At 46.0% G+C, this 8,819-nt stretch overlaps 1 long non-coding RNA gene across 1 annotated transcript; it reads right to left on the reverse strand.

Annotated features, from left to right (window-relative positions):
* Positions 1–974: 974 nt before the first annotated feature.
* On the reverse strand, positions 975–7,555 carry LOC123352649. The gene is made up of 4 exons (XR_006574247.1): positions 7,417–7,555; positions 5,262–5,400; positions 3,432–3,713; positions 975–1,164 (listed from the first exon to the last, which is right to left on the reverse strand). It is a non-coding gene; the product is annotated as an uncharacterized LOC123352649 (long non-coding RNA).
* Between the last annotated feature and the right edge of the window lie 1,264 nt (positions 7,556–8,819).

The following is an 8,819-nucleotide window of genomic DNA, read 5'->3' on the forward strand; positions in this document are numbered from 1 at the left end:
GATCTATGTGACATTACCTTAGACACCAACACCTACACTCAGCCAACGAAGGCAGGGCTGTTTTTATCTCAATTTACTTACACCTCCTTCTGGCTCCTTAAGCACGTAGGTCACCCGAACTCGGACTCCCTTGCACCGCAGGTGAGTGAGTGCGGCAGGATCTCCCGGAGCACCAGGGAGCCTGATGTACACCCCAACCTCTTTTCCTCCGTGGCAACAGAAATACCATGGGAACTCTTTTCTGCTGCTCTGTGTACTCCTCCTGTGCTGAGCCAAGGTTGGGGACAGCAATCCACATATAATAATCCTGCTGTGTGCTTCCTGAGAACCTTCCCTACGAGCTTTACAAGCCATATTGAAACCTCCCAGTGGGGCAGTCTCACTACATTGTACCAAGCCCAGAAGTGACAACTCACCTGACAAAATGCTGCCCAGGTGCCACCAATCCGGGGAGAGTCTCGGCCCCAAGATGTTCAGAGAGTTTGGATCAGTTTGCCAATGGACAGAGGCTTATCCAGGACCCAACATTTCTGAGGTCACCCTGTCTCTAACACACAGACACATGCACTTATCCCCACGCTCCCCCAGACATGCACACACAGACCCACATGCATCTGTACAAACACACATGGTGGGGTTCATTAGTAGTGAACATTCACAGGAATAATGGGAACAATATGACTCTGAATGAAAATAAACAGTGAAGTTTCTCCTTCTCCCACCCCACTCCCCCGGCCCGGCAGCTGCTTCCACCACATGAAGGCTGAGAGCAGTGATGGGTCAGGTCCGCAGTTGTGTTTGAGGAATGTCTGGGAAGAAAGTGATAGTGGCCTCAGCTGTAGCTTTAATGCAGTGTCAAGGACACACACACACACACACACACCTCACCCACAATGCAGCTAAGAAAGGAGACTTGGAAAGGATCCAAGGCCTAGATTCTCTTCCCATCTCTCCTTTGCTTCTTATTGCTCATGTCATCCTTTAAGTCACTGGCAATGATACGCATCATTACTTTGTCCCCGATGTTATTCCAGTTTGGCCAGTGCTGTTCTTGTAGATACTGGGAATTGGAATAAACGGCTGACAGTCGAGGCACTGGCTTGTCACTGGCATGGGCCTCTCATGTCTCTAGCTCTTTACTTTCTTGGTGAGGAGCCTGTGAGTCTGAAAAGGGAAATGGGAGCTGGGTTGGTGGGTGTTATCTTGTGTGCCCTGCATATACAACATAATAGTGACTTCCTATTTTAAGGCCAGGGTGGGGGATATAGCAGCATCTCAGCGGCTGCTATGTGGCAACCCTTGGTAAATGTTGACTTTTTAATGGCAACCACTGTGGCTTCACATTCCCTTTAGATCAGAAGCAGAATGGGTTTGTAAATCTCATCATGGTTCCTTGCATAGAGCTGGTCAAAACGCGTGAAAGATACGTCCTGAAAATGTTGTCAACATTTCCCCCTTTTTTTTCCTTGCCCCCCTCAACATTTAAAAAAAAAAAACGCAACCAGCTTTTCTAATGGATTGTTTGTCCACAACCACCACACAGACTGGCAGGATACTCAGCCTCTGTTCAAGAGAAACCTAGGCCCAGGCAACAAGGAGCAGGTCAGATAGAGGTGTGGTCGGGAAATCGGCACACTTGTCCATGCTACACCAGCTCTAGCGATCCCTCACTTGTACGTACACTGAAATCAAGTACAAATGTTACAACTCCAGGGCCAGTTCCTGAGGCCTTACCCTGTCCTCACTCCTGTGGAAGGAGCTCAGGATTTTGTTCCTTGTTGAAAGCTAACTTTTGTAACGACCTTCATAGTGCTTTGCTGATCGATATTTTACTATTTGAACAAAGTACCAGAGAGGCTGTGATCTATTCGGAAATGTGTGGGGTTTTCAGGAAGCCCTGACCTCATAACAGCCTGTGTTTCTAATAAATGATTTGACTTCAAAGAGCTCAGTGCCCACTGCTTTCAGATCAGCAAATTGATTTCCTTCTCTTTAAGTCAGTGAAATCTACATATTCATTTTAGCCTGCTGCAGAGCATGACGTAGCATGCAGGTTTGGAACGGGAGACGGAACAAGCATCTCTTGTTTTGTCTGAACTGCTTTTTAAAATTGAAAGGCAGATTGAAATTCAGACTGCGCCCAAGACAATGCAGAGTTTCCTTAACAAGCTTCCAATTTTTAACAACATTTTTAAATAGCGAGGTATTTCTAAACCTTCCTTTTAAGGATGGTAATGTTTGTGAACAGCGAACAGCAACCACGGGACAAAGTTTGACCTCTTGTTCCTGGCCTCACTGACCTGCCCAAAAGGGTTAAAAGTTCAAGTTTGATATGAAAATACTTTACTATGAATGGAAAGGTAAAACCCCAGGGATGATAAAGGCTGCCCTCACTCTGATGAGCTTTAAAAGTTAGGATCAGGCTAATAAACACACTGGTAACAAAGACTAGCTTGGGAACTTTTCAGATTGAGTTCAGCAATATTTCTTCCACTTCAGCCATGGTAATCTTCGCTTACAGAAAAAAAGAATTTATTAGAATGCTGTGAGTGACAATTCCAGCACACACAGGCAAGACTTAACTTCTACCTCCCTCCGGCCCTCTACCCAATCACCCCCAAAAACAAGACAACCTAATATCAAAACAAGACAACAACTTACTATTCAGATAAAGACACAGCACCGCTTATGGGCAGTGGTGTTGTCTGCACTGATCATTGCAATATTCCCTGAAGATCTGGGATTGGACTGCACAATTCAGATCCAGAGGTAGACTTTGAATTTCTCACCAACCTGATGGGGTGTTCAGATCTTGCCGTGGGGGCGGGGAGTTGTTTTGGCAAAGTTTACAGAAAGAAGCCAGCAGTGAAACTGGAATCCAGATTCAGGTTTGATATTTAGAACTAGGAGTTAAACTTTAACCTCCAAGCAACTTCTAAAGCATCCTGCTTGATGCACACCTGACTCCTTCAGGACTGGTGCTGGTAGATTTTCAGTAGTGGATGAACCTCAGAAAGGTTGGTAGGGAGGATTGGTTGAGAGCAGTGTCCGACTCCTATGGATTTCAGAGCAGGTTAGAGATCTCATAGGAATGGAACCAGTGGAGGGAGGACTTAGGCTGGGACTTGCCAGGAGTACTATGGGGCATATCCTTAGCTGGCGTGAAGCATATCAGCGGAGGATGGACTTGAGCACAGCCCCCATGTCAGTGCTTTTGCTTCTGCCCGACTACAGCTGGTCCAAAAGCGGGATTCATTTTTCGGGGCTAATTTCACCAGAAAGGGGGCCTGTTGTTCTGTGGGTCAGACAGCTCTCTGGCTGATGAGACCAGACATTAGATGTTCTTGCTACAATTTTTATCTTAACTCTGCTGTAATGAAGTGTACAGATCCTCTGCAGCTTGTAAGAGAAACCCTCCAGAACCCACTCACCTGGTCCAGGGTTGCCTTTAAAAATGCTGCTGGAGTAGGGAAGGTGGTTGGTCACTGAGTGGGAGACCTCAATCTCTGGGAAGTAGTTGTGGCTTAAGGCTGCCTGAAGCTGCAGCTCCATAAGCAGGAGTTGCCTGGAACTCCCATCAGCGATGATGGGACCATGCTGGCTCAGGATGGCTCCAGCTGTTCTCCTCTCTCTCTTAACCACAAAGCAAGGCAGGCTGGGAAATGTAGTCCCCCAGGCACCCATTTGTAGCATCAAGTCTGGGGCAAGGCATGCTGGGAACAAGGAAAGCATATAAACCAGTAGGTTGGGGCTTATGGAGCAGGAGAAAACCCCAAATCCACAAAACCAATAGTAATGCAGCTCTTGATTTCAGTGGACATACTGCCTGAGTCAGGAGACCCCAAGCCCTCCACCCTACCCCAGAAACCTAACTGAAACAGAGTTCTGACCCCATCAAGGGCAAAGTGTCAGAGAACTGCACTAGGAACTTTGCTATTGATTTTTCATGGAAGGCATTCAGATGCCACAGTGATGGGTGGCAGACTAAGACAGAGAGAGAGAGAGAGGAGTGTAGATTAGAGCCCTGGTTAATTAATGTTTGCAAGGTACCTGGGGAATCCCTGACAATTGGTCTCAGCCAGCACATCATTTTTCTTCAAATAAAGGGACTGTGAAGCCCTCCTAATGGACCAGATTGTGAGCTCTTTACATCTGTTCCACCCTCACTTGAAGTCAACAGAGCTTTGCTTGAGCGCAGAGGAGGAAAGGCTTGGGTACTGGTTCCTTAGGTGAGACTCATCCCTGTGCAGAGCTAGCCCAAGGTCCAGGTGCCAGTTACACCCTATTTTGACTGTTGAAGTGGGACATACATGTTATAATAAAAATAATAATTGGAGCTATACCAATCTCCTAGAACTGGAAGGGACCCTGAAAGGTCATTGAGTTCAGCTCCCTGCCTTCACTAGCAGGACCAAGTACTGATTTTTGCCCCAAATCCTTAAGTGGCCCCTTCAAGGATTGAATTCACAACCCTGGGTTTAAGCAGGCCAATGCTCAAACCACTGAGCTATCCCTCCTTGTAAGCCTTATGCTGGCTGTCTCCACAGATGGAGATTTCACCCTTAGTGTTCTGGCTGATTTTCCAATAAGTTGCCAGGACATTGTCAGAAAAGTTGTCAGGGCAAATAAAAGTTTTGCTCAAGTTCTCAGGATAAATCCCTTTGACTTCTAAGGAGTTCACATTTTTTGGCCCTTGCAGGTTTCTTAGAATTATATATTTTGCAATCAATAAAAATGTCTAGATTTGTTAAGGATTTTTTTTTCTCCTGAGACTAACACAGACTGTCCCATGTTGAGAACGTAACTTCTGTTTTGGTTTCTGTATAGAATAATGGACCAGATTCTTAGCTGGTGTAAATCAGCAGAGCTCCACTGAACTCAATTTGGTTTTGAAGTTGGATGTAAATAGTCTGCAGTTCTAACGACTATCCCAGCAATGGAGCGAAACTGATTTCCACCAGGTGAGGACCTGACCCAATCATTATAATGCCCTTGGCAATAAGCAAAAGGCAGACTGTGTGGTCTGAAAACATAGAAAGTCCCTCCTGCCCTCACATGACCCATGGCCACAGAACGCGTTTCCAGGCCACTGATGCACCAAGTGGAAAGAATGTTTTCTTCTTTGATCATGAAATTTCCAAATCCCACACTTAGGGCCTGATCCAAAGCCCTGGAGGTTAATGGGAGTCTGTCCATTGATAGCAATGGGCTTTGAATGAGGCCTTTCAGGAGAAAATAGTTCAGCAAAAGGATTTACTTACCGCTCCTGCCAGCCACCAGCTCCTAGTAATTCCAGCAGCTGTTCCAACTCAGCTTCTTTCTTGCAGCATGCCAATACGGGGAGGGCAGGCAGGCGACTGGCTGCAGGCTCACGCTCACAAGCAGAGGGGTTGGGTTTCTCTAGGATGAAAAGCCAGCCCAACTTATTTAGCACCAGGGGGTTGAAATATTATTTTTCTATTAATACATCAGTAACAAGGGCTAAGGGGCCTGCCAGCCCTGTTCCATTCTCAGACTCAGCTGAGCAGGGCTGAGGTGTCTTCTGGAGAGGAGGTATAGGAAGCAAGTGGACTCCTGTGGCTGGTCCTGAACAGGGGGGAAGAGATGCAAGGAGAAAGTGCTCTGAGTCCCTGCAGCCTGTTTGGGGTGAGTTTTATGTTTGAATTAATAAACAGGGCCCCCCTGAGGCAAGGGCTTGAAGACTTCGAGTGGGGTATCAGTCCTTCCAGGGCTGGAGAGGCAGGCCAGCAGCCTACAACATCCATTTCTCCTCTCCCTCTGCTGGACAGACATCAGACTTGCAGAGTGGTCACCTGAACCTCCAAATGTGCATGGATTCAGCCTCTGAGGTCCAACATGCTAGTGAAAGTTCAGGGACCTTGGACTGAGGAGGTTTGACCCAAGATGTGCACCTTCCTCAACTCTAGCTTCGGTATCTTCCTCCGAAAGCATTTATGGTAAGAAGGGAGGAGACCTGGGAGTTGTTAGGAAGAGAGGAGGGGCATGCGGGTAATTACCTAAAGTGTTAGGGTCTATAAGAATACATGGAGGGCAGTGGGGTAGTGTTCCCATTGCAGGATCAAGTTCACATTTGCCTACCTTGGGAGAAGTCCCCCAAATCCTAGAAACATAGAATTTGCCACCCTGGGTTAAACCGAGTCCTAGATTAAACCACTGAGTCTGGCATCCTGCTTCCTACAATGGTCAATATCTTATGCTTCAGAGGAAGATGAAAACAACCCATTACAGGTAGTAAATTGTGCAAGGGGGTGAGGGTGGGGGAGTTCTTTCTTGGATCACCCAGCTGATCCCCTTCTGCTCGGAGCTATGAGATTTGTTTACATTGTTGTCTCAGGACTAGACGCTGCCTGAGTACTCCCTAAGTCCCCCACTAGTCGCACAGAAATTGATTTGACAGCAGAGTAAAGCACCATTTGATGTAAAGAAGGACAGCAAAATTTGGCTCTGAGTTTGCAAAGCTAAGGTTCAGAACACAGTTAGATGTGCTTCACTTTTCCAGGAACCACGCTGGCTGGATCCTACCAGCTCATTCCTGCCAGGTTGCATGATGCAAATGGAATCGTGAGGACTGTGCCAACTTCAGACTTTTAAAGGAACCAAATGGTAGAAGGAAGGCAACGATTCCCCAAGAGCCCTTGGGCTGTGGAAGATCAGAGACACAAAGAAGCTATTAAATGGTCTCTATGGCTTTCTCTCCCAACCACGGATCATCGGCTATATTTGAAAATAAAAATGGGTTCTGCGCATACAGATGCAGAGAGGAGCCTTCCTTGTGGGGCACTGGATCCATTCATCTCGCTCTATTAAAAATTTTAATTAAATTCCCTTTGATCCAGGCATGCTCTGCATCCCAGTGCTCCTCTCTGCCAAGGTGTTCAGCAGCCAAACTCTTGTTCAATGCCACCACCCCATTTTTAGCTCTTCTCCTTTAGAGGGTAGAATATGAACTCCCAGTCCTCCATGTTGTTTACGTGTAGTTACACTGTGTGGGCCTGATTCAAAACCCATGGAAGGTAACGGGAGCTTTGCCATTGATTTCATTAGGAACCAGAAAAAGCCCTCGGGCTTGAATTTGGCCCTTACATAACTCCATCCGCTTCAAAAGTTGTGCCTGCTGACACCAGCATTAAACTTAGCCCAATAGGGTTTCTCCATTTAGAGCTGGCATTTGTTAGCCACCAGAAGGGAGGTGTTTCAATACAGCTGCTAGCTCTCCACATGAAAGGTTCGGTGTATTGAGCGCAGCCATCCCAGTGGTCTGGAAGGCACCAGGAATGAGCTGAGCTGATTGGCTTTGAGGATGAATCTAGGCCTGGAAAGAGCTGCACTCTAGTAATGTGAGCACAGGCCTGGGTGACAAGAGCTCTTGAGCGCTAACCTCATTCTGATACTGACCTCGGGTGAGTCGCTTCACCTGCTTTTGTTGGTCCATCCGTAAAAGAAGCCATAGTGGTACTTCCGTCCATCCTAGGGCATTATGGCTAAAGTGCTCTATAGATGAGAAATGCAATTGGAGCGATTAGTGAGAGCAAGATTTCTCATTCCACCCAGCTACCTCCTCATGCCAACCCCCGCTTTTTTTCTCTGTGGAGATAAAATAGTTCCACAACTCCTATCCCGCTGGTGACAGTGTCCAGATTTCCGCATCCCTTCGGCTATCAGGCTGGTGCCATTACGCAGGCTTCCTGTAAAACATACCATTACAATGAAAATCACTATCATTGAGACAGAGGCAAGTTTGGGGTAACAGTACATTTCATTATAACAAACACTAAGTGCTGATACAAGACTTCCTCTAGGAGTCACAGGAAGGGATGGAGAAATGACCCCAAGAAGAGATGGCTCGTCCCCTTTGCTGGCTTGGAGGACAAGCCAATGTAGTAAGTTATTTATGTTAATTTCAAGGTTTAACTGCCAGTTCTATGGGAGGTAGAGTGTGCATTGCATCCCAAAAGAGAAAGAAGTTTCTGGCCACCGCTGTACGACAATAGCTCTCTTGAGTTGCCAAGAGTCAATCCACAAAGACGAACTCAGCTTGTCCAGATACTGGGGCACAGTGACATTAGATGGGAAATTCCTATATAAAAAAATCTATTGTGCATAATGATTCATCATTTTAGCCAGATTATCAGCACAGCATTTGTACGTACATTCATGACACTTGTTCAGTAAATACCAGTTAGTGACATCACTGACCATTTGTATGCATAATGTACAATGATTCTGCAAAAAGTCATGTGAAAATTAGGTGTACAACGGCATGCATAAGTAGGTATGCGCTGATCTGAAAAATCCCATCCTTTATGTTTTAATATCATGATTAATTATCCCCAGTAGAACATGTGATTAAAATTGTTTGCTCTCTTTCATCTCTTGTTCTGTTTGGTAAGGTTGGTGGGTCTAGTTTGAGACTCTTAATGACTCATTACTGGTGTAGATCGCATTTCCTTGCTGCCCTCTGGATGTGAGTTCCACTACAATGTGTATTGTCTGGATATGTCAGATCAATTTGGCGCGTCTTCACTCCCTCTTCTGCATATGAACTCTGTGTTTTAAGTCCAGTTTTCTTTCAAAAAAGGTAAGTGAAATATCAACTCACTCCCAGCAACGGGCTCATCAGTTCAGGTTTGAACAGACCATCCCAAGGAAGCTTAAGTGACCTTATGACATTGAAAAGTTACTCTGTATATATGGGGGAAATTTCTGTTGAGCTCTCCAAACCAATCTCACTCATATATTCCAACAGAATGAGACCTGGAGGCACTGATTAGATCACTGATTGATGGACTAATTAGTTA

This window comes from Mauremys mutica, chromosome 18 (genome assembly GCF_020497125.1).
Source record: "Mauremys mutica isolate MM-2020 ecotype Southern chromosome 18, ASM2049712v1, whole genome shotgun sequence".
NCBI lineage: Eukaryota > Metazoa > Chordata > Testudines > Geoemydidae > Mauremys > Mauremys mutica.